This window comes from Molothrus ater, chromosome 1, assembly GCF_012460135.2.
Source record: "Molothrus ater isolate BHLD 08-10-18 breed brown headed cowbird chromosome 1, BPBGC_Mater_1.1, whole genome shotgun sequence".
NCBI lineage: Eukaryota > Metazoa > Chordata > Aves > Passeriformes > Icteridae > Molothrus > Molothrus ater.
The window spans coordinates 131,533,135-131,554,535 of NC_050478.2; positions in this window are offsets into that span (position 1 = coordinate 131,533,135).

Below are 21,401 nucleotides of genomic sequence, written 5' to 3' on the forward strand. Positions count from 1 at the left end.
GTTCCAAATATCAAATTAACAGTAAATCTAGTTCTCCCATTTCTTCTGAGCTTCATTCCATTGACTTTCAAATCACTGAGTGATTTAGAAAATCAGAGTGTTTCAGAAATAAAATATACTTGGTGGCATTTCAAGTCTAACATTATGATCAGATGAGTATTGTACAATTCAGCAGATTGTTTAAGAGAAAGCAGCTACAAGAGTCAACAGACCTGACTCAGCTATGAAGTTACTGGAAAATCCAAGTTGGTAGATTTTTAAAAATCTGAAATGAACCACGTGGCTGGGTTTCAAGATTTAAATGAATTTAAAAAAATTATCTGGTTATAATTAAAAAAAAAAAAAGACCAAAGAGCAAAACACTAAAACCGGTATCAAAAGGAATAGCAGAAAGCAGAGAAATAAAAATCCCTTTCCAGTAACTTCAGTGCTTACTTGATTGTGGGGATAAATCAGCATGTCAATAATGCTGGTGAAATTCCTCCAATTTTATGTGAAAAGCATATTGCATTAAATAGACTTTAATCTACAGATCCCTTGATTATTAAAACTCTCCACAATCAAAACAGGGTCAAAAGGCAAACAAATGAAATGAAATCCAGTGATTACAAAAATAAACAACTGAGCAGTAGATGGTAATTTTATGAAGCATATGCAGTAGTTCATATCACAAGGGTGGAAGGACTGGGAAAAATACTGTGCTCGGAAAAAAAATATATTTGAAAATTATCTCTTAATTTTTTGGCCACTCTTTCATCCACCACAATTGTGTGGTCTGTTTTTCAGAGAAAGAAGAAGCCAACTCAACTTCCTTCGGCCAGAGTTTTTTGTCTCAGGAGTGGAGTCAGGTTTCTCTTAAATAACTGAAGGCAAGATGGTTGTCTTTATATGTGTTGTTACCAAAGCTATTGTGGATGAAGACCATACCCAAACCATTGCAGACTGTACCACGTCCAGAAAAATATGTTTCTTCCTTCACAGGAAGAAAAAAGTGTTTTCCATTGTATGACTAAGAAAACATCTGTTGCTAATCCATGCAGTTTTAAAAGACTGACTGGTAGCTGTGTTCCTCTGGAGATGGATTGACTTAGCAAGCAATAGATCAGTTCCAAGAAAAAAAATCTCATTGGTACCTCAGTGTCCTCTCTGCACTATGAACATACCAACACAAGGGAAGAGGGTGTACCAGACTCCAGAAAAAGATGACACAAAGTTGAACTGGAGGCATCACTAATTATCCAAGAACACAGCCTTGAGTTTACCTGAAAGACTCTGGGTTTGGTTTTTTTTTCTTATCTTCTCATGCTATTTTTAAACATTTCACATGCAGAACACACATACAAAGTGGTGATAAGAAAAGGAAATTAAAAGATATCTGAGATGTATCCATGGACCATGAGCACAGAGGAACACACTAAGCATGTATCCTTAAGATGTCAAACCTAAGATAATTGTCAGCTGTCCTCACATTATCTAAGAGCTGACATCTCTGGTATTTGAGTATCATTTCAGAGATCCTGTTTTAGCCTCTGTGCCTGCCTCAAGGAGAGTGCAGGGTGAATTCTACAAGGGAAAGCAGGGTCAGGAGCAGTGTGTGTCAAGGCACTCCTGAGCCGGGAGTCAATACACAAACGATATTTTGTAAAGAGTGTCAGATGATGCTTTTTGATTTTAACTCATGAGGAGCAGGGAATGGATCTCTATATATAATTTGACTTGAATCTTAGACCAATATCAGAATACTTTAGTTCCTGGAATTGTATTGCTTTTCAAACTTCTCCCCTTTCTCTGTTTTTTCCCCTTTTGTCTCCCAGCATTTTACTCCAGCAGTCCCATAGTGTGTCATGGGATGAGATTCTCCTGCTGACATTGCATCACAGCATTGATATCCCATTTGATGCATACTCTCAGTCCTCTGCTCTGTGTAAAACACAGCAATGATCTTTGCTTCAGATTTTCAAGAGGAAACATCAGTAAGCTCTGTTGGTGCTTACACAGATCCTAAACTGTCTTTCCCTTCCCCTCTCATAACATGGACGCTCCCATACTAACTTTCACAAGAAAATGTCTTGTTAGGAAGAAAACACAATGGTGTCTTAGCATTTACTGCCCTCCAGTACATTATTTCATACCTGGGTATCTGTAAAGGATGTGTCAGATCAAGTAAAGGTCCATATGTTGTGATCTCACAAACTGTGGTAGATAAACTGAAGGCAAATCAGTTACTCCTGGATGTTTACTCTCATTCAAGGCTCAAATGAAATGAAGTATCCTGTATGTCTTTGAACATAAGCAGCTCAGAAACTATAACCAACCCAATGAAACATCACAAGTGCAATTTTTAGTTGTGCCTTAGGAAGTTCAGTGCTCAAATCAAACTGTCCTGGAATGGACATGAAAGGAGGTCACTCTCTGTCTAAAGAGGTTGTGTGACTTTTTTTTAGTCCTGCAGAAAGCTGGTACTCAAGACATGTGAATGTCAGTCTTGAAAATGGAGAGGCTTGATTTTTTTCCCACTTGACTAATTTTTATATCTATGAAAAGTAACATCTATGATGGCAGTTCTACATCTTGTAGAGCTTAGTTGTGATGGAGGGATGTTGATTCAAGACCCTGAAAAATCACTGTAAGTTGTAAAATATTTGTTTTAGGTTCAGGTTTGCCCTGTCTCAGCATGTATGTTATAGGGGTGTTTGAAACTGGTGTTTCTGAACAGGGGCACATTTGGGATAAAAGTTGCTGACAAAACTGTGACAGTGCAATAAACTGTGAGGTTTAAGAAAAAGGTTAAGAAAACTTTAATTAATGGCATCTGTGATCTCAAGAGCAGTGGTGGACAGAAGGTAGCATAGAAAGGGAATTTTGTTTCACTGTTGTCTCTGAAGTCTCTGAAGTTATCATCCTAACAGGAAAGTGTAAGACTTTACCCCTTTACATGCTTACTGGCACTTAAACCTTCATTACCCTTTTAAAAATAATTTTCTGAAGTACTGCAAACCACAACAAACCCCTATTTAACTGTGTACACGCTGAAGAAAGGAAGGACAGTTCTTTTCCAGGGCACTATGTGTAACAACTTCTGAGTCTGTTGGTAGTGTCTACTCCTCTAGCAATTTTAGGAGTGTTGGCAAATGCTATCCAAATCACTCCTCAATGCATTTTTCAAAGATTTTCTGTATCTCTGTTCACAAAAAGAAAAGAAAAGGTCTTGACATTGTTGAATGGACAATGGTACTGGCAATAGCACTACAGAAAGATATTCCTGTTTTCTACACCCAGCTAAAGAAGGCAATTTCAGCACTTGGTTCCTCAAGTGGTTGCACTGCATGTTGAAGATGGTAGGCTGAAAAATGTGGATCACAGTATCTCACTTTTTTTTTTTAAGTTTTAATTTGAAAAGGGTTGGGGTTTCTTTACAAACAAATGACTTAAGAGCTGGACTCAATGGTCCTTGTAGGTCCCTTCCAACTCAGAATATTTTGTGATTCTGTGATATTTAAAATCAAGTGTGCAATTTCAATTCTAATACCTGTGGCTTAAGGAAATTAATTTTGGATAGAAAAGAGGTTTGTACACAGTTTGGACCAAATTGAGGTTTGTACACAATTTCAATTTCAATTGGCTCTAGTCAGCCCTTCACACCTCCAGAGGACTTCTAAATGGGGCTGGAAAAACCTTTGTATGAAACTTGAATTGCCCAAACCTCTCATGCCAAGGCAGGGGATTAATGCTTACACTTTCTTCAGAAAAATGGTAGCACATTGAAAGCTTAGTGCAGTCTGTAAACACAATAAAGATAAGAAAATTCAGTGGAAGAGAGGTGTGCTGCAATTTAGTTAAAATGCCAGAGGTAGGATTATTACAGTTCCAAAACAGATTTAAAATGTTACTTGAAATTTCTTTCAGATTACATGATTAAATAATAAAAATCTGATTTTCAGTAAAAATTCATGGCTTATATTTCTTTTTATTTGGTAATTTTATTTATGTTTGTTTATTATTACTTTTTAATTATTATAATATTTATTTATTATCAATTTTCAATCATTTTATACTTATATTATGAAGTAATGTTATTAATATTGCTGTTATTATTATTCTCATTATTATTTTAAAAGGCTTAATTAATTTCATGTAATGAAATGTGATGTAATTACTTTCAATGTAATTTCATTGTCTAGGAAGGGAAAACTCAGATAAGTGCATATATTTATGTATTATGTCAATTAAGCATGCAGACAGTTTCAGAGAAATATATTATTTAGGATATCACTTAAATCCTACCTTTTCCACTGTTAAATGGTAAGTTTAGGCTGAAAGTTCAGAAAAAAGGACATGCTATTCTACTGTCTTCCACAGAATACCATCTTCTACAAAACTTTTATTTAGGCTTCATGGGAGTCTGAGAAAGTAAATACAGAAGAATATTAAAAATTATTTAGCCTGGAATATTGTAAAAAAAATCACCAATCTTTAATGAATACTTCAGAGAAGACAAACCTCTTCCTTTCATTTGCTCTTGCACATTAACTAGAGAATGCACTTTGAGGAATAGTCATCAGCATGCTAAATGACATTATGATTTTTTCCTTTAGCAATGGACTATCTTTGCTTCTGCTGGTGTGGTCCTGGTTTTTCATGGTTAGAACAGAGGTGTTTGCTGACTCTTACAGGAGTAACTTACACTGCATACAAGAGGTGAACTTCTGCTAGCAAAATCAGGGGGAGTTTTGCTATCAACCTCCATGGAAACAGTATTCAGATGTAATGACTGTCCTGGGATGTGCTGTGGTTTGGTGGATTACATATGAGCCTACTATATTTTCTGCTCTGCAATCTAAAGCAACTTGTTTTTAAGGAGGTCTGGTTATTTTGATTCTGTCTAAATGAGCTTTCAAATGATTTTTATATTGTGAAACACTTCAGGTCTCAATCGCTGAGGTTAAAAAAAAATAGTCTTTTTATACTGCTTCAGCATTTTCAATGCATTCTGGTCTATTGAAGTTACAAAATGGACTTTTTTCCAAGTCATCCCAGATTTCTTCTGGTTTCCCAGCAGCAACACTTTCCATTATGTAAGTTTTAAACTCAGATGGCCCATGCTCTCTACCCTCCCCATCACAGGTCTACCTTGGTCAGACTACATTCTCTGCAATGGGAAGTTCCCCGTCCATCCAGGGCTTGTGGTGACCCATGGGAGCCAATAAACCCCAAAGCCAAGCACAAGGGACCACAAAGAACTTGGTCAGGCACCTGCAGCCACAGTGGTGAACATGGGCCTGCAACACCCAAGCTACAGCACCCTCCTAATCATCTGGAGATGTGCATGCATGTTAACTGGGATGGTTTGGACAGCTAAACAGAGCAGAATGTTTTCACTTGGGAACATGAAAAGTGAAATATGCTAACTGAAAACATCAGAACAAAGCATTTTCTTATCTTAAACCATACATCTGTGTGTGCCATGAACTTTCAGTTTCATGAAAGACTCTCCACACAAATAAAGGATGCGGTTTTCAGCCCCTGACCCTTGTCCCAGTCTTGGATGCTATTTGTAGGAGGAACTGCTCTTCTGCCTGATGTTCTAGTCCCTCAGAAGGCACCTCATCCATCCTTGGGACCAAGGCTCCAATTTTCCTGGCCTTAGACTAGTTCCCGGATTGCCTGAATTGCCAACATCATTTCACAGGCTCCTTTTAGACTGAGCAGTCACTTCTCTGGAAGATTTTGTGGGACAGCCTTCTTAAGAGCATTTCACAGATTAGTCCTTTAGAACAAAAGATTAAAAATTTTGAAAGCATTTGGTTTGCACTTAATGTTACCTGGGAGTTTGTCACCTTTCAACAGAGACTTCAATGATATTTATTTGTTAGTTTTCCCTGAAAGTCCATCTCTTTAAAACCCCTTCCTTACTCCTTCAGAAGTTATTTAATTCAGTATCCTGGAGTTTTGGTTCTCCTCTACATCCTGCTTGGGACACATTGTTCCCAGGTGGGCAGAGTTTGCTAAACCCCACAGCTGCACAGATGTAGGACATCAAAGCAGATGGCATTTGCAGCAAATCCTAAATACAATTATATTCTTCCTTGCCCATGGACAGTCAACACCTCCTAGAAGCAAACATATTTCCATACTGTAAATCCCTCATGGCATTTAAAGACACTTATAAACATATGGAATTCATAAATTATTCGAGAGCAGTCCAACATCCTTCAATTTTTTTTCCTGAAGCGAAATATTCTACAGAAATGCAAGTTATTATTATTATCATGTCATGCAGCCAATAACAGCTGGGAGTAGTGAAGAGATTACTGCCGCTTTCTCTTTGCGCTGGACTGGCCTAATATGTGTTTAAAGTTTGCTGGACAATTACAGTTTAAAATAACCCATTGTGTAACAACATTTTTCTATGAGCAAAGAGATGGAATTCAGAACATATTGAGCAGAAGTAAAAAATGCCCGTGCTAATAATCTTAAAATTACTGAGCTAATTAAGTTAGGACAAGCAAATCACATTCTCTAGATTTCCATTAGATTTAAAATAAAGGAGTTTGAAGAAAATGGATTCAGCTGTTGCTGACTTATATATGTACACAATTTTCCATTGGAATGTCTGGGGCAAATTGTACTGCTACAAGCCCAAGAACAGCTGGATGTATTTTGATGAAGCAATAAAAAAGATGGGGGGAAAGGTAGTTTCAGAGGGCAGTTTTATATAAAAAGGATTTTGTCTGAGATAGTTTTGGTACATTAGATTAATGCCTGACTGAAAGACAGTTGAAGCCAAAGACTCTCTCCAAGCTTTGATGGGCTTTGGATGAAACCATGCAGGGAGTCACAACACAAGTTGTAGTCCATGTTTAGATGTTGCAGGTGTTACTATTCCAGCTACAAATCACTGTCAAATAACAAATACTGAGGCACCTCAAGTATTTTGACCAGATGATGCTCATCTGATCTTCAAACAAAGGCTCCATGCTCCTGATTGATGACTATTTGGTGAGTTTTCAGTACATTGTGATTACCCTGACCTGCAGCTTTCTGCAACCACTGAGTGTTTGTTCTCCTGCTGTACCTGGTCCATAGGGCCAAAGGTCTCTCTCATGGTGAAAAGTGTAATGTCAGAGGGGGTTTCTGTCTGGGCTTGGTGCATAAGGCTGTAAACCAAACAGCTCTTTGTTGCCTAGGTTTAGGGCTGTGAGAACAGTATGCTGAAAACATGTTAGGGGAGAGGTGAGACAGGGCCAGAGGACACCAGTGGAGCAGAGTTCACATTTCTGCAAGATACAGAGCTCTTCCAGTTCTCTCTGTTCCAGAAGGTGGAGTAGTCCCAAGATAGCCTAACACTGGCTTTTCTTCTCTCCCTGCCTCAGCAGCTACTTCCTCCACAGAGTTTCTCCAGCCAGAGTAGAGAATAAGAACATTGTTTTGATCAAGGATAATCTTATCTTCTTTCTGGAATGCTGTTTCAGCTAGAAACTGACTCAGAAATCAGAGTAGTTGAGGGAGTTCAGGGATTCCTAGTTAGGTGAAAGACGAGATGTTGATCTATTCCAGCCAACTAGAAACACTGTGGAACAGAAGCCTTTTTTTATTATTTTATTTTTTAAATTTCCTATAAACTATCTACTCTGAATAACAATTAAAATAACTCACCCTGTTATAACACAGTAATAACACTGTCTGGCAGATCCACCTTTAGTTTGCAAAGCATTGATTAAATGTAATTAGGCACAGACAATTGGACAACAGCCTTGGATTTTCCTCATTAGCATTGTTAACAGTACTGGCCACTCCTAAGTGGGCAAGAAGAGCACGGTGCCTGTCCCAGAGAAGGCAGCAGAGCTGTTTTGCTTCATGAGACACTGTAGAGGGTATCACTCAGTTTCTGTCCAGGCACTGTGCTTGCAGCAGCTCTCTCATTCTGCAAAAAGCTGATGCATATCCCAGATGACAATATGTAAACTGTATGGATGAAGAACTTGTTTGAACTATGTGTGGTTCTGAACATACCATCAAGACCAATTATTATCAATACCATAATCTAGCTGCTATTGTAACATAGTGGCCCTTTCCTCTTCACTTTGTGGAATTGCTGCCAAAACGCACTAGCATAAGATTGATCGTACAGTTTGTAGACACCATAACCTCCTGGGCCACCCCCAAAGTGTTCCAGTAACATCTAGACCCAAACTGAATTCTCTTCTGTGGACTCAGCATTACTCCTGTGTGATTGTTTAATCTCCAAAAGGTCCCTTTGTACATTCAGCCTTCCCCACACATGTGCATCATGCAGAGCAACACCCCAGGGCCTGCCACAAGGAACTTGACCTGAGGCATGCCATCAGCTTCTCTCAGAAGAAGGCAGGCAGGGATTAGAGATGCTGATGCAGAGTCTGAGCAGGGATTTCTGACTATCCACCTTTCTTTTTGGTCCAAGTCTAGCCCCAAAACTCACCAAGCCTCTGGAGTCCTTGCAAAGTTCAAGGCAGAGGGAAGAGAAGGTTCCTTTCTTGCCTTGTATGTGCACTTGGAGTGAATTTGGGAGGAAAAAGCATTCCCTGGGGCAGCAAGTTCACAATGCTTTACATAAGATACCACATGCCTCATCCTTGACTGTTGTCCAATACAAAAGTCCTTATGTCTCTCCCATGTGACATGGGCTTGCAGAGAGAGCAAGATCTTGTAGTCAGCAACTGGTTGTACAGCAGGTGTTGACAGTAGGGATTTGCTTTTTATAACCATGTGACAGTCAAGGAACAGTACAATCACACATGGGATCCACCTGACAAAGCTTAATTAACGAAACAGGGCTGAAGGGAAGCCATCTCAAACATATGATCATAAATAAGGAAGTGTCTTCTGGACAGCATTATTTGGAAAGCTGTCATGTCTCTTCTGGGGAATCAGCCTGACTGGCTGCATCTCTGGAGGGCAACTAATTCATTGCACTGATGCAAGCAGCATGGGGAACAAGCAGGAGGGATGAGAGATCTGTGTGCAGTTGCAGGGCTGTAATATCACTGGGATCACAGATCTGGGTGGAACAGCTCCCACCACAGCTGCACTGCTGTGGATGGTTGCTGGCTCTGTAGGAATGAAAGGCTTGCCCAGGGAGGGCAAGGAGGGGGAGTTGTTCTTTGTGTGAGAGCAGTAGGACCATGTGGACCTTGGCCTGGGGCTGAGCATTGAGCTGTCTGGGAGGCTGTGGGTCAGGACTACAAGGCAGACCAACAGTGGCTGCACTGTGATGGGTGCCTGCTACCGACATCCTGATCAGGAAAAAATAAATAAAGCCTTTTTTAACCACCCCAATATTTTCTTCAGGGACAATACATCAAGGTACAAGAAATCCAGGCTTCTGGAGCACACAGAAGGCAACTTTGTGAGATATTTCATCAAGATGATCACCCATGAGAGAGATGTTTTTGATGTCATATTTACAAGCAAGGCAGAGCTGATCAGGGATGTGAAAGTAGGCACAGCCTTTGAGCTCCATGAAATGATGGGGTTCCCAAGAGGAGAGCAAACAGAACAGTCAAAACCCTGCAGTTAGGGAGAGCCAACTTAGACACTCCACGTATCTCCATGCAAGGATCCCCAGGAAGACAGGCTGGGATAGAAGAGGAGATGGGGAGAACTGGTCCTCTAACTCCAGAATGGTCATCCTGAGGCTCAGGAAATTAAACAAAGGCAGCAGGAGGCCTTCATGGATGAGCAAGATGCTCCTGACAAAACAGAAATAGAACAGGTAAGCAAAGGTGGAAGCAAAGACAGGTGACCCAAAGAGAAGACAGGAACATTGTTCATGTGTGCAGAGAAGGAGCTAGGAAGCTCACTGAGTCCTTTGGGCCCCTACAGGATGTGAAATAAAACAGAAGGGGTTTCTACAGGTACATCAGCAACAAAAGGAAAAATAGGGAGAATGTGGCCCGACCTCTGAATAGGACAGGGAACCTATAGACAGGTCAGTAGGACCTGGAAGGACATGGAAAAGACTGGGATATTTAATGTCTTTTCTGCCTCAGTCTTTACTGGTAAGACCAGCCTTTAGGAATCCAAGCCCCTGCGACCCATGGTAAAGCCTGGAGTAGAGAAGACTTACCCTTTGTAAAGAAGGATCATGTCAGGGAACATTAAAACAGTTTGGACATACAGAGAGAGGTTAATGGGACTAGTGGTGGCTCACCCATGGATACTGAGGGAGCTGGCTGGTGTTATGACAAGGCCACTCTCAATTATCTCTGAAAGATCATGGGGATCAGGGTGCTTTCCTGAGGACTAGAACAGAACAAGTGTCACTCCTTTCCTCAGGAGGGCATGGTTTTCAGTCTTACCTTAGAACTACAGGCCAGTCCATCTCGTGTCTCTCGGCACATGGTGGAGACATGTACTAAAAAAAAATAGTACTAAACCCCATTTCTATACACAAAAGACAAGAAGTTGATTGTGGACAGTCAGCATGGATTTACAAAGGAGAAATCATGCCTGGCCTACCTGACACAACCTCTTGTGATGACTTGATTGCTCCAGGGATGAGAGAAGAGCAATGGTTGTTGTTAGTCTGGATTTGAGCAAGGCTTTCACTGTCTCCCATAACATCCTCATAGATAAACTGCTCAAGTAGAGGCCAGATAAACAGCCAGTTAGGTGACTGGAAACTGGCTGAATGCCATCCCAAAGGGCATTATCTGTGACAGCTACACCAGCTGGTTGTGTGGCTGTTCAAGGGGACCTTGAAAGGCAGAAGAAATGGGCGAACAAGTTCAAGAAAGAGAAGTGCAAAGTCCTGCACCTGGGGAGGAAGAAACCCCATGCACCAGGACATGCTAGAGGCTAATCCTCTGAAAGCAGCTTTGCAGGAAAGGCTTTTGTGGCTGTTGGTGGACAAGCTGAGCGTGAGCAGCAATGTGCCCTTGTGACAAAGAAGACCAACAGCCTGGTGGGCTGCATTCAGAAGCACGTTGCCCAAAGGTCAAAAGGGATAATCCTTCCCCTCTTTTCAGCACTCATGAGACATGTCTGGGTGCTGTGCCTCAGTCTGGGCTCCCCAATAGAAGAGAGACACAAACATATGGGAGAAATTCAGCAAAGGGACACAAAGATGGTTGAGAGACTGGAGAATTTAACATACAAGGAGAAGCTAAGAGAGTTGGGACTGCTCAGACTGCAGAAGAAAAGACTATGAGGGATCTTAACCATGTGTAAAAACACCTGATGGATTGTGTAAACAAGGCGGCATCGGACTTTGCTCAGTAGTTCCCACTGATAGACAAAAGACAACAGACACAAAATGAGATACAGAAAAGTCTGCCTAAACTTAAGAAAACCTGCTTTACCATGAGCATAGTTGAACACTGGCTCAGGTTTCCCAGAGAGGTCATGGAGTCTCCAGTCATGAAGATATTCAAACCTGACTGGACATTACCTGGAGCCACCTGCTGCAGCTGACTCTGCTTGAAGGACAGGGCTGGTGCCTTCCAGCCTCAGCTATTTCATCAGACTGTGATTCATCAATGCAGATGAACCAAAAGGTATCAGGAAAGCTTTGGCTACCTGCACAGAGAACTGCAGTCCTGGCTACAGCCTCATCTTTCAGGATCTTGCCCCTCATGGCTGGGACACAGTCAGGAAAGGCATTCAAAAGCAGAGGAATCTTTCTGCTCTCTTCAGATCACTCATGGTTTCATGTCAACACCACGGAGGGCTATGATCTGCTCTCACATTAAAGCCCACTGTTTCATTTGCAACAGAAACGGCAGGCAGCAGAAAGGAAAGGCACTGTTCAAGGTTCAATTTTTCTGTGAAATTTACCTACAAACCAGATCTGAAAATCTGGGTAAGGTGGAGGCAGGAGGAATCCACAGATGGAAGGAGGAAGGGAGAAGGAGATGATGAGTTTTATTTTAAACATATGTACTAATCATGGCACAAAAGAGAAATAAGGGTGGGAAACTGCAGCTGGGAGGGGGAGGGCAGGCAGAGGCGCTGATGATTATTGTAGATATATTTATTAAATCATTGCTCCAAGCAGGGAACCAGGGTGGGAATATGCAGCTGGAAGGTGGAGGGCAAGGGGAAAACAGCAATTTTATATTCAATGTTTGCAATGAGTATGGCTCAGAATGGGGACTAGGGGCACAGCCTTGCAGCTGGAGGTGGGAGTGCCACAGGAGAACGCTGGTTCTTAAACCTGTCACATTAAAATATGCACTTCTCGCCTCCAAGAAACCCTGGTGCAAAGGCTTTGCAAAGCTTGTGGAATGGGAGAACTTTTATTTTAAAAGAGTGAGGGGGAAAGCTTGTTCACCTGCTGGGTTTTTGCTAAGCTCTTGCAGCTCTATTACAAAATTACTCCATAAACTTTTACAGCTGGCCCCATGCCAGCAAAATGTCATTATTAATACTGCTATGGAAAGTGCCAACAGAAGTGAAATACTCATGGGGAGACACTGCAAAAGACATACAAAACTGCAGACTTTCAGAGAATCAGAAGAAGGGAAGGGGGAAGGGGGAGAGAAAACTGCCATATGGACCCTGTATGAACTAACTGAGCTTGTACCAGAACAGAGGTCAGTCATCAGGACTGGTCAGTGCCAGCAGGTTTCCAGCTTGTAAATGCATCAACTCTGGTCAACAGAGGTAGCATGGGGGTGTGATTAAGGTGGGGAAAGGAACTGTTGTATGGTTTAGATGGTTCACAGTGATAAGAATGAAAATGCAAAAAGCAAGCTACGGAGAGGACGTGGTCCTGTCTAGACCTGAAAGTTTTCTTCTTTCAAAGCAGTTGTGGTAGCAGCAGGTACTCAGAAATCCATGGGGTCAGAATCTCAGCTGTGTCATCTCCTCCCCTGGCCATGCCGTAGACCTGTGTCACACAGTCTCTTGTCCTGTGGCCAATCTGCTGAAGAGCTACTTTGACCTGGTTAGAATCACAGATCATAGAATGGATTGGGTTGGAAGGGTCCTGAAAGATCGTCTTGTTCCAACCCCTCCACCATGTGCACTGACCCCTTCCATTAAACCAGGTTGCTCAAAGCTTCATCCAGCTTGTCCTTAAACACTTCCAGGGATAGAGTATCCACCGCTCTTCTGAGCAACCTGTGTTCAGCAGTGTCTTATCACCTTAACAATAAAGAATTTCATCCTAATATCTAATTTAAATCAACTCTCTTTCAGTGTAAAGCCATTCCCCCTTGTCCTGTCACGACATGCTTTATAATAGCCTCTCTCCATCTTCTTGTAGGCCCCCTTCAGGTACTGGAAGGCTGCAGTTAGGTCATACTGAAGTCTTCTCTTTTCTAGGTTGAACAAACCTAGTTCTTCTAGCTTTTACCCTTAGGAGAGATGCTCCATCCCTCTAATCTTGGCCTCATCTTGGTGGCCCTTGTCTCCAGCAGGTCAATGTTCTTCCTGTGTAGGGGACCCCAGAGGTCAGTGCAGTACTCAAGGTGAGGTTTCAAGACAGGAGAGCAGAGGGGCAAAATCCCCTCCCTCGCTCTACTGACCCTGTTCTGCTTTGGGTGCAGTCCAGGACACAATTGCCTTTCTGAGGGCACAAGTTCCCATTGCTGGCCCATGCCCAGCCTCTCACCCACCAGCACCCCCAGTCCTTCTCAGCAGGGCTGCTCTGGATCTGGTTATCCCAGCCTGTGTTGATAGCACAACCCCAACCCAGGTGCAGCACTTTGCACTTGGTCTTGTCAAACCTCATGAGATTCCCATGGACCCACTTCTTGAGCTTGTCCAGGTCCCTCTGGCATTCCCTCCTTCAGGGGTGTCAACTGCACCACTCAGCTTGGTGTCATCTGCAAATTTGCCGAGGCTGCACTGATGCAGATGTTCATCTACATCATTAATGAAGATATTGAATAACACTGGTACCAGTATGGACTCCGGAGGGTCACCACTTGTCACTGACATCCTTTGGGACTGGGAGCCATAGGCCACTGTGCTCTGGATGCAGCCATCTAACCATTTCCTCATCCACCTAGCAGCCCAGGAAATCAAATCCATCTCTCTAATTTAGAGAGAAGGACATTGTGGGAGGCCATGTCAAAGACCTTATACAAGCCCTTATATATACAGATGACATCCATAGCCCTTCACTTATGCACTGATGTAGCCATCCCATCATAGAAGGTCAGTACTTTGGTCAGGCAGGACTTGCCCTTGGTGCAGCCATGCTGGGTGTCCCAAATCACCTCCCTGTCCTCCATACACCTTAGCTCAGCTTCTAGGAGATCTGTCTCATTATCTTCCCAGACACAGAGGTGAGGCAGACAGGTTGGTGGTTCCCAGGATCCTCTTTTTTACTCTTTTTAGAGATGAGTGCAATGTTTCCCTTTTTCCAGTCACCTGGGACTTCACTTGACTGGAATGGGAAGGAGAAATTTTCCCATACCTGTGGTGACTCTGCCAATAGTTTCAGAGCTGCAAAGAAAAAATTGATAAGCCTTTTTGTAAAAATATATAGACATAAATATAGATTCATGCACAGGTTCTGGAGTCACAATCACAATGCTCGGAAGTGTGTGTTGTCATGCAGCTCTTGAGTTTGGACACATAGGGCTGACACAAAATAAGAAACTGGCACCATGTGTCACTTGGGCATTGACCTGCTGTCTCAGGAAGGGACACAAGCTGTAGATATTTAGAGATTTAGAACTGGATGAGAAAAAATAATTGCCAAACCTGGAATAATCTGATCTGAAGTTAGTCTAATACTCAGAAGAGTTTATAAGTAATGGAAAAATCAGATCTATAAAAGCTCATACATTCACTCAGGCCCCCAGTTAACCTGGTTTCAATTCCTCCCTGGATAATCTGAGGCAAACTGACTGTCAGTCAAAGATGTCACATTAAAGCATATGTTTTTAGTTCTTTTCAATACTGAAAAATTGTCATGTTCTCATCTGCAGGTTGTTGGGACAGTCTCTGTTTTAACTGCTTTCCTGAGCAGGATTGCTTTATTGAATCAGGGCCACAGAAAACATCTGTCTCTATAGCACAGGGGATGATCTTCACAAAGCTCATCATCAGGAAGTCCTTCATGAAAAAAGCACTAAACCAACATTTTTAATTGTTTTTTTGCTATCAAGTAGAGAATAAAATGAAATAAAACAATTAAATAAAACAGGACTTGTATCATTATCTTGTAGTTATTCATAATTGCAGTCTTTTGTGCTCTTTGGGTAGCAAAATTGCTTAAAATAATAAAATTAGTCATTAGAAAATAAAAAGTCAACTTGCCCTTTACTTGCCAGTGAAAGATTGTTTCTTGTACTTTCTACTGTCTCACCTAGATTAACTTAAAAAGACTAAAGGATTCATCACTTCTCTTTTTTTTCTGGGGCAAAAAAACTCCAAAGAGCTCAAAATTAGGAATATTTCTAAAGCTTAGTTTAAATATCCTCCTTCCTAGCTCTGTTTTCATTTAGACTCCTTCCTGTTGAGTGGCTCAAGGTTATGTTCTTATGACTGATATATCAGTTTACCCTTTTAATATCAGAAACTAAGACTTCAAAATAAAAAAATATTATAGGACTTTATGAACAAATATGAACTGCTGCCATTGATGGTCTATGGATATTGACATTAAGGACACCACAGTATTGGATTGATTCTGATTTACTGTTTTCTTTATAGCAAACAGAACATTGAAATTAGTGCAATTATATGAAAAACAATCTTAATTTAGAAGTTAACAGATTAATATACACCATTTTAAAGAAAAACAAAGTCCATTATTCTTGATTTTATTAAATTTTCTTCATATTATCAGTTATTGCTAATGTTGTGTTGTGTTATGAGCATTTACCAGAATTTTATATCCCTTGTGATTTGATTTCAAGATATTTATAAAGAACTTTTAATCTATGATTCCAGCCATGAAACCATTCTATAGATAGGAAAACAGAAGAAAGTCTCAACTCCTTCCCTCAGGTCAGGTAGTGATGGCTGTACGGTGTACTCTCAGGACAGCTGGGTCTCTCGTGCTGGTGGCCTGTGTGAAGAAGACAGCCCTGAGACACGGGGCTGGATGTGGCCACGGTGTCCATGCACGGAGCCTTCCCACGTGTTTGGCACATCCTTGCCTGGAGGAGAGGGGACCATGCAGCCTGTGCAGTGACATGACCCTCAACCAGCCAAAAATAATGAAAAAGTCTCCATGAACCTCAGGTCTCAACACAGGTCTCAACTTTTACATTTTCATTGTACACCCAGAGTCTTCCATTGCAACTTTTTTGTCTGCATATTTAGATGGAGATAGACCTCAAGACTGAATATGACTGAGAAAAGGGACTGATTCAGATGTCCTACATGAAGTCCAAACAAAGATACAAATTCTGACTTATTTGATGCTTACCACGGTGGTGTAATCAGAGTTTAAACCCTCAGTTAGTTCGTCAGTGGGTCTAACCTAATGCATGTGGTACTAACCTGCTATTTCAAAGCTTTACTGTGAAGATTTTGTTCAAACTGTAGCTATACTAAAATTCAAAGTCTCATTTCTCCGTGATACAACACCATAGCTAGCAATTCTTAATCCTAAAACCTTTCTAAAATGATATTTTAAAAAATATGACCCGCCATATTAGATTTTTTATGTGTAGGGTTTTGGAGTGTTTTGAGGTTTTGGGTTTTTTTTTAGTGGGAGGGGTGAAGGATGAAGATTAGGTGCATCAGGAAAAGACTACTTTACCTTGACAAGACAACAGACAGGATATTTCTCCAATTTACATTAAACTTATAATAATCTAAGAGTAACAACATCAGTGAACTCTCCATTGATTTCTCAGGTGGAAGTAAAAGGAGTCAGATAATTTTTTATTTCTCTTTTGCAGTTTTTCTGTCCAGCCAGACAGGTGTGCTGACCACATTATGTTACTATATGTCTGGAGAAATTGTTTTTAGAATAGCTAATACTATATTTGAGAAAATTTCATGTAGCATATGCCATTTAATATATACAAATTTTGTCCATACAATTATACAACTGGGTAAAATATACAAAATCAAGTTGTATTTAAGAAGATTTTTGGTTATAAGCCAATGCAAATATTATTCTCCCATTATTCCAGGAAGAGATTAGGTGTAGAGTGGTGACTTGTGCAGCGTCTGCCAATTGCTGACTAATTGCATGCCCATCATTATTGCATCCACATATACAATGTAAAATTCAGAGCAGAACCACACTGCACAGCATACTTCAAATAGCAGTGGTCATTTTGAGGCAAATATAATATATTTTTTCAGTGTTAATTTCACTCAGTTATTTCAGTGTCCTCAGGGACTTAGAGCATCACAGTGCTGGAAACAAAGTACTGGACATGTGTCTAATATAATTAAAAAGGCAGAGAATAATACATGTGCACAGACTGCACAACTTTTTCAAATTTACTTCTCAACAAGTTATAAAATAAAGAGAAAACTATACTACACTACTCTTTATGTATCCTGTCTAACAGTGAATGGTTTACAAGACAGGATCCTGGGAATATTGTACATTATAATGGGGAAAAATAATTAGAGCAACCACAATGTATATAAAGCCAGAGAGACATCTTGTAAAAACATTTCCTATAATTGCACTGTGACAAAATATGCAGTTAATATTGTACACATGGTGAAAATTACACCACAATTAATGGCATGCCTCTAACATAATTAATTATTAATGCTTTTTAGTAGTTCAGAAAAAAACCCTATCACTGTGTGCTGTTTCACGTGATAATATTGTTAGACAACAACTCTCAGCAATTTTCATAAGCCAGGCAGTGCTGGTGATGGCAAAAAATTTCTGTCTACATTCAAAATGCCTTTTCCTGATCTCATTTTAAGTTGCATGTTAAAACTGAGATCTTAAGACAACAGATTGAGAACACTCTCCTATTTAATTGATTCATTTTGCTGAAAAATGTGTCTGTATTTAGATAAATGGAAATTGATTTCTCCCTTTTGCTATATTTGGTATCCTGTTTATGAAAACTGTGGTGTTGCATGTCCCTTTAATCTTTGCAAGTGGACTCTTTTTACAGTAATGCACATTCAAAGCTATCCCCCAAAACAGGACATTTCCAGTTGCTAATTGAAAGACAAGCTGGGTTATTTTGTTTCTTCCACATCTGGGATGGCCAGGGACAGTCAGACACAGCAGTTGTCACCTTAGTGAAAGCCAAACCAGTATCCCAACACTGTGTTAATAGTTGCTGTGCAAAAGGACATATCCCTTGAACTTAAGTGAGTATTACTATATGAATATCCCAGTACCTTATAATCTCCTCCACCACTTAAAGACCTACTGATATTTGCAGCCATTAAATGCCTCTTCCATGTCCTGACCACACACAGCAAGGCTAATTACTCTTGGGGAACTTAAATTCCCACTTCAATTTCAACAGGACTGCACTTAATTTCTGCTCAAATCTCTTATACAGCAACAGTGTTTGCTGCAGAGGATATCAGAACACAGGGCTCCAAGGAACTTTCTGGGCCATTAAGTCAATTCCCCTGTTACAGTAAGCAAACACATTGTATAATTTCTTTCATACACTCCAACATAAAAGTTGTTGGGTTTCAGCCTCTGTTACTGTAGTGGAGAATATTCCAAAATGCACTTGCTCTAAGAATGAGGAGTTGCCTCTAGTTTCAAACTTAAACTTGTTTCTTCTCAGCTGACACCCACTGTACATGTGAAATCATTTTAATTTAGTTTAAATTACTTTTCTCCCTGCTGCTTTCCCTTGTGCCCTCCCCCTTACCCTCATTTCACCAGTCTGACCAAGACCATCTCTTCCCTCCTCTCAGAGGGACAAAAACACTTTTGAACCTGTGTGGGGCATTTTCTGCATCTGCTGGTCTTTCAAATGGCTTTTCTAAAGACAGAAGTTGAGCAGACGTCTAGCCAGAGCCCTGGAGGTTGATACTAGTATTTTTTGCCCACACTGGCAGTAATTTGACAGACAAATTCTGGAACTGCATTTGTCTTTTTCTGGTTCCATCACACTGATGCCTCTTAGTCAAGCCTTGATCAACAAGTAAAATTCTTCTATGAACAGATGAGCCCTGAGCTTCTAGCACATTTTTTTACTTTTTTTTATTATTATACTTTATCCTATTCCAATTTGGGCTCTTAGACTTTGCTCTCTCCAAAAGACTTGTGTTGGCAATGCCTCTAAACCCTGGATATCAGTACATTTTGTCATGACCCTTTTCATATTTGCATCAAGTCACTGAGAAAGTGTTAAACAAAATCAGTGTTGGTTACCAGTCTGGTTTCATCCCTTTCCACAGACTGCTGCTGTCCACATTCATGACTCCTGTTACCTGTTTTACAATGCCACCCCTGATTTCTCTCATTAAGATAAGTAAAAGTTGCCCATTTGTTTCCAAAGCATGTTTTCTTAAAATCTTGATAGTTTATAATTTACACATTATTTTTGTGGAAAATGTAACGGTTCAGTATCATCTACCTCTGTTAAATTCTTATTTGTCATTTTCTGTGTTTAATTTATCTCCTAGTGCTCCTGCAGGATTTCTTCCAAAGCCTGATGTAGAGCCTTACACACAGTTTAGATCAGACTTTTATGTCCATGGCTGTCCACATAACTTTTCCTGCACTTAAGTACAGCTGGTTTCCCTTGCCACTCTCCTGTCTGCAGTGACAATGCTCACTCCACCCTAAGGTGTTATGGAGCTTGCAGTTCTCAACAGCACAGCTTCCAGCCTCTTAGGATGGAGATAGGAGATGCATCCCACTTTTGATGAATTTTGAAGCTGAAATTTGCACTTGGATGCTACATTCCCAATGATTCCTTCCCATCTGTCCTCATGGCCAATATTGTCATTCCTCCTGAGCACTGGGGAAAAAGATCTATGACACATTAGAGAGTTCTCACACAATTTTCACTGGTTTTGACTTTTGCAACAAGGATTTCCTCTAGATCAGTCCTTTTTTCAGCTCCTATAGGTTCCCTGCTTATTCCCAATATTCTTCCTGAGGCAGTAGTTCCCTCTGCCAGGTCTGAAACACATCCTATGTAATTTTCCCCATGGCACTTTTATGTGTTCTCAGCATCTTTGACCTGAAGCATTTCCAAACTGGAAATGCATTGAAGACCCTGAGAAACCCGCCCCAGCTGTCTCTCCTAACCAGTCCCTTCAATTTTTCAAAGTTTGTTCCAGTTAAGTATGAAATCTTAATTAGAGAACTATATTTTTGTTTATCCTTCCATTTAAACTGAGTCAGCTCAAGACCACTCATGTTAAACAACTGCCAAGTCCCATCCAAAAAGTGACTGAACTTTATTAGTGGATGAAGTGATTGCTGCCTGCAGTACGTAGAGCCAAATCCTGACACCTTTCCTCTGCCCTCTTTACTCTGGCATAAGTTTGCTGAAATCAATGGGAATTTTGTTTATGTAACTAAAGGATTGGGCCTACAGTTCATGGTTCTCTTTGAAATCCCTTAATATGAAAGGTGCTACACAAATACATTATTATTTTACTTTCTTTTTATAAAGCACAAAATATTATTGGCCATTGAAAGTTTATGGAAACTTGAAGCAATGGCAGCTGGCATTGACCTTTTCCCCAGCATAGGAGTCCCTAGGATAACACAGATGTCATGTGCAATGAAATTAATGTTGTGAGCACAGCTGTTTAGTAAAATAAAGTAAGATAAAATAGAAGCAATTACCTAATTTGATATGGGATCTTTTAAATCTTTTTTCTTTATCTTATGCTACAGTGTGCAACTTATTGACTCATCCAGTGCCAGATAGGCTTTTTCCCTTCTGTAAAACCAGTTTGCACTTACATTTACTGCTGGGAAGCATTATTCCAAATGATTAAGTGTAGGAAGTAGAGCCAACAAGAACATTTTACATAGTTAGCAAGTACACCCAGAGTTCTCTTCTGCAATTTACTTATAGACTTAACTTGATTGTTCTCAGGCTAATATGCACAATTTGGAAAACTGAAATAGCCTTCTATAATGTTCAAACACAATCTCATAAACTGAATCAATTGTGAAAGTAAGTTTTACCTCAAGACCCCACAATGAGGTATCTATTACCAGGAGCTCTAAGCGAATGTTCTTTTAATTAGCTACATTTATCTTTAATGCCTGTTTTGACAGCAACTCTAACATAAACATACATTACAAATACAGAAAATCCAGCTCAAAGTATGGTTAATTTTTATGCTTGACAGAGCCATTTGGAAAAAATAACTGTGACCTTTTTGGAGCCTGGAAAAAAAAATCTTAATGTGATGTCATTATAACATAGTTTCAGAAACCAAGAAGAAACAGTGGCATCTGTAGCTAAAGTACAATAACAATTCTTAAACTATTCCTTAAATGTGGCAATAAAACCCTAAAAAGACCTTTGGGCCTT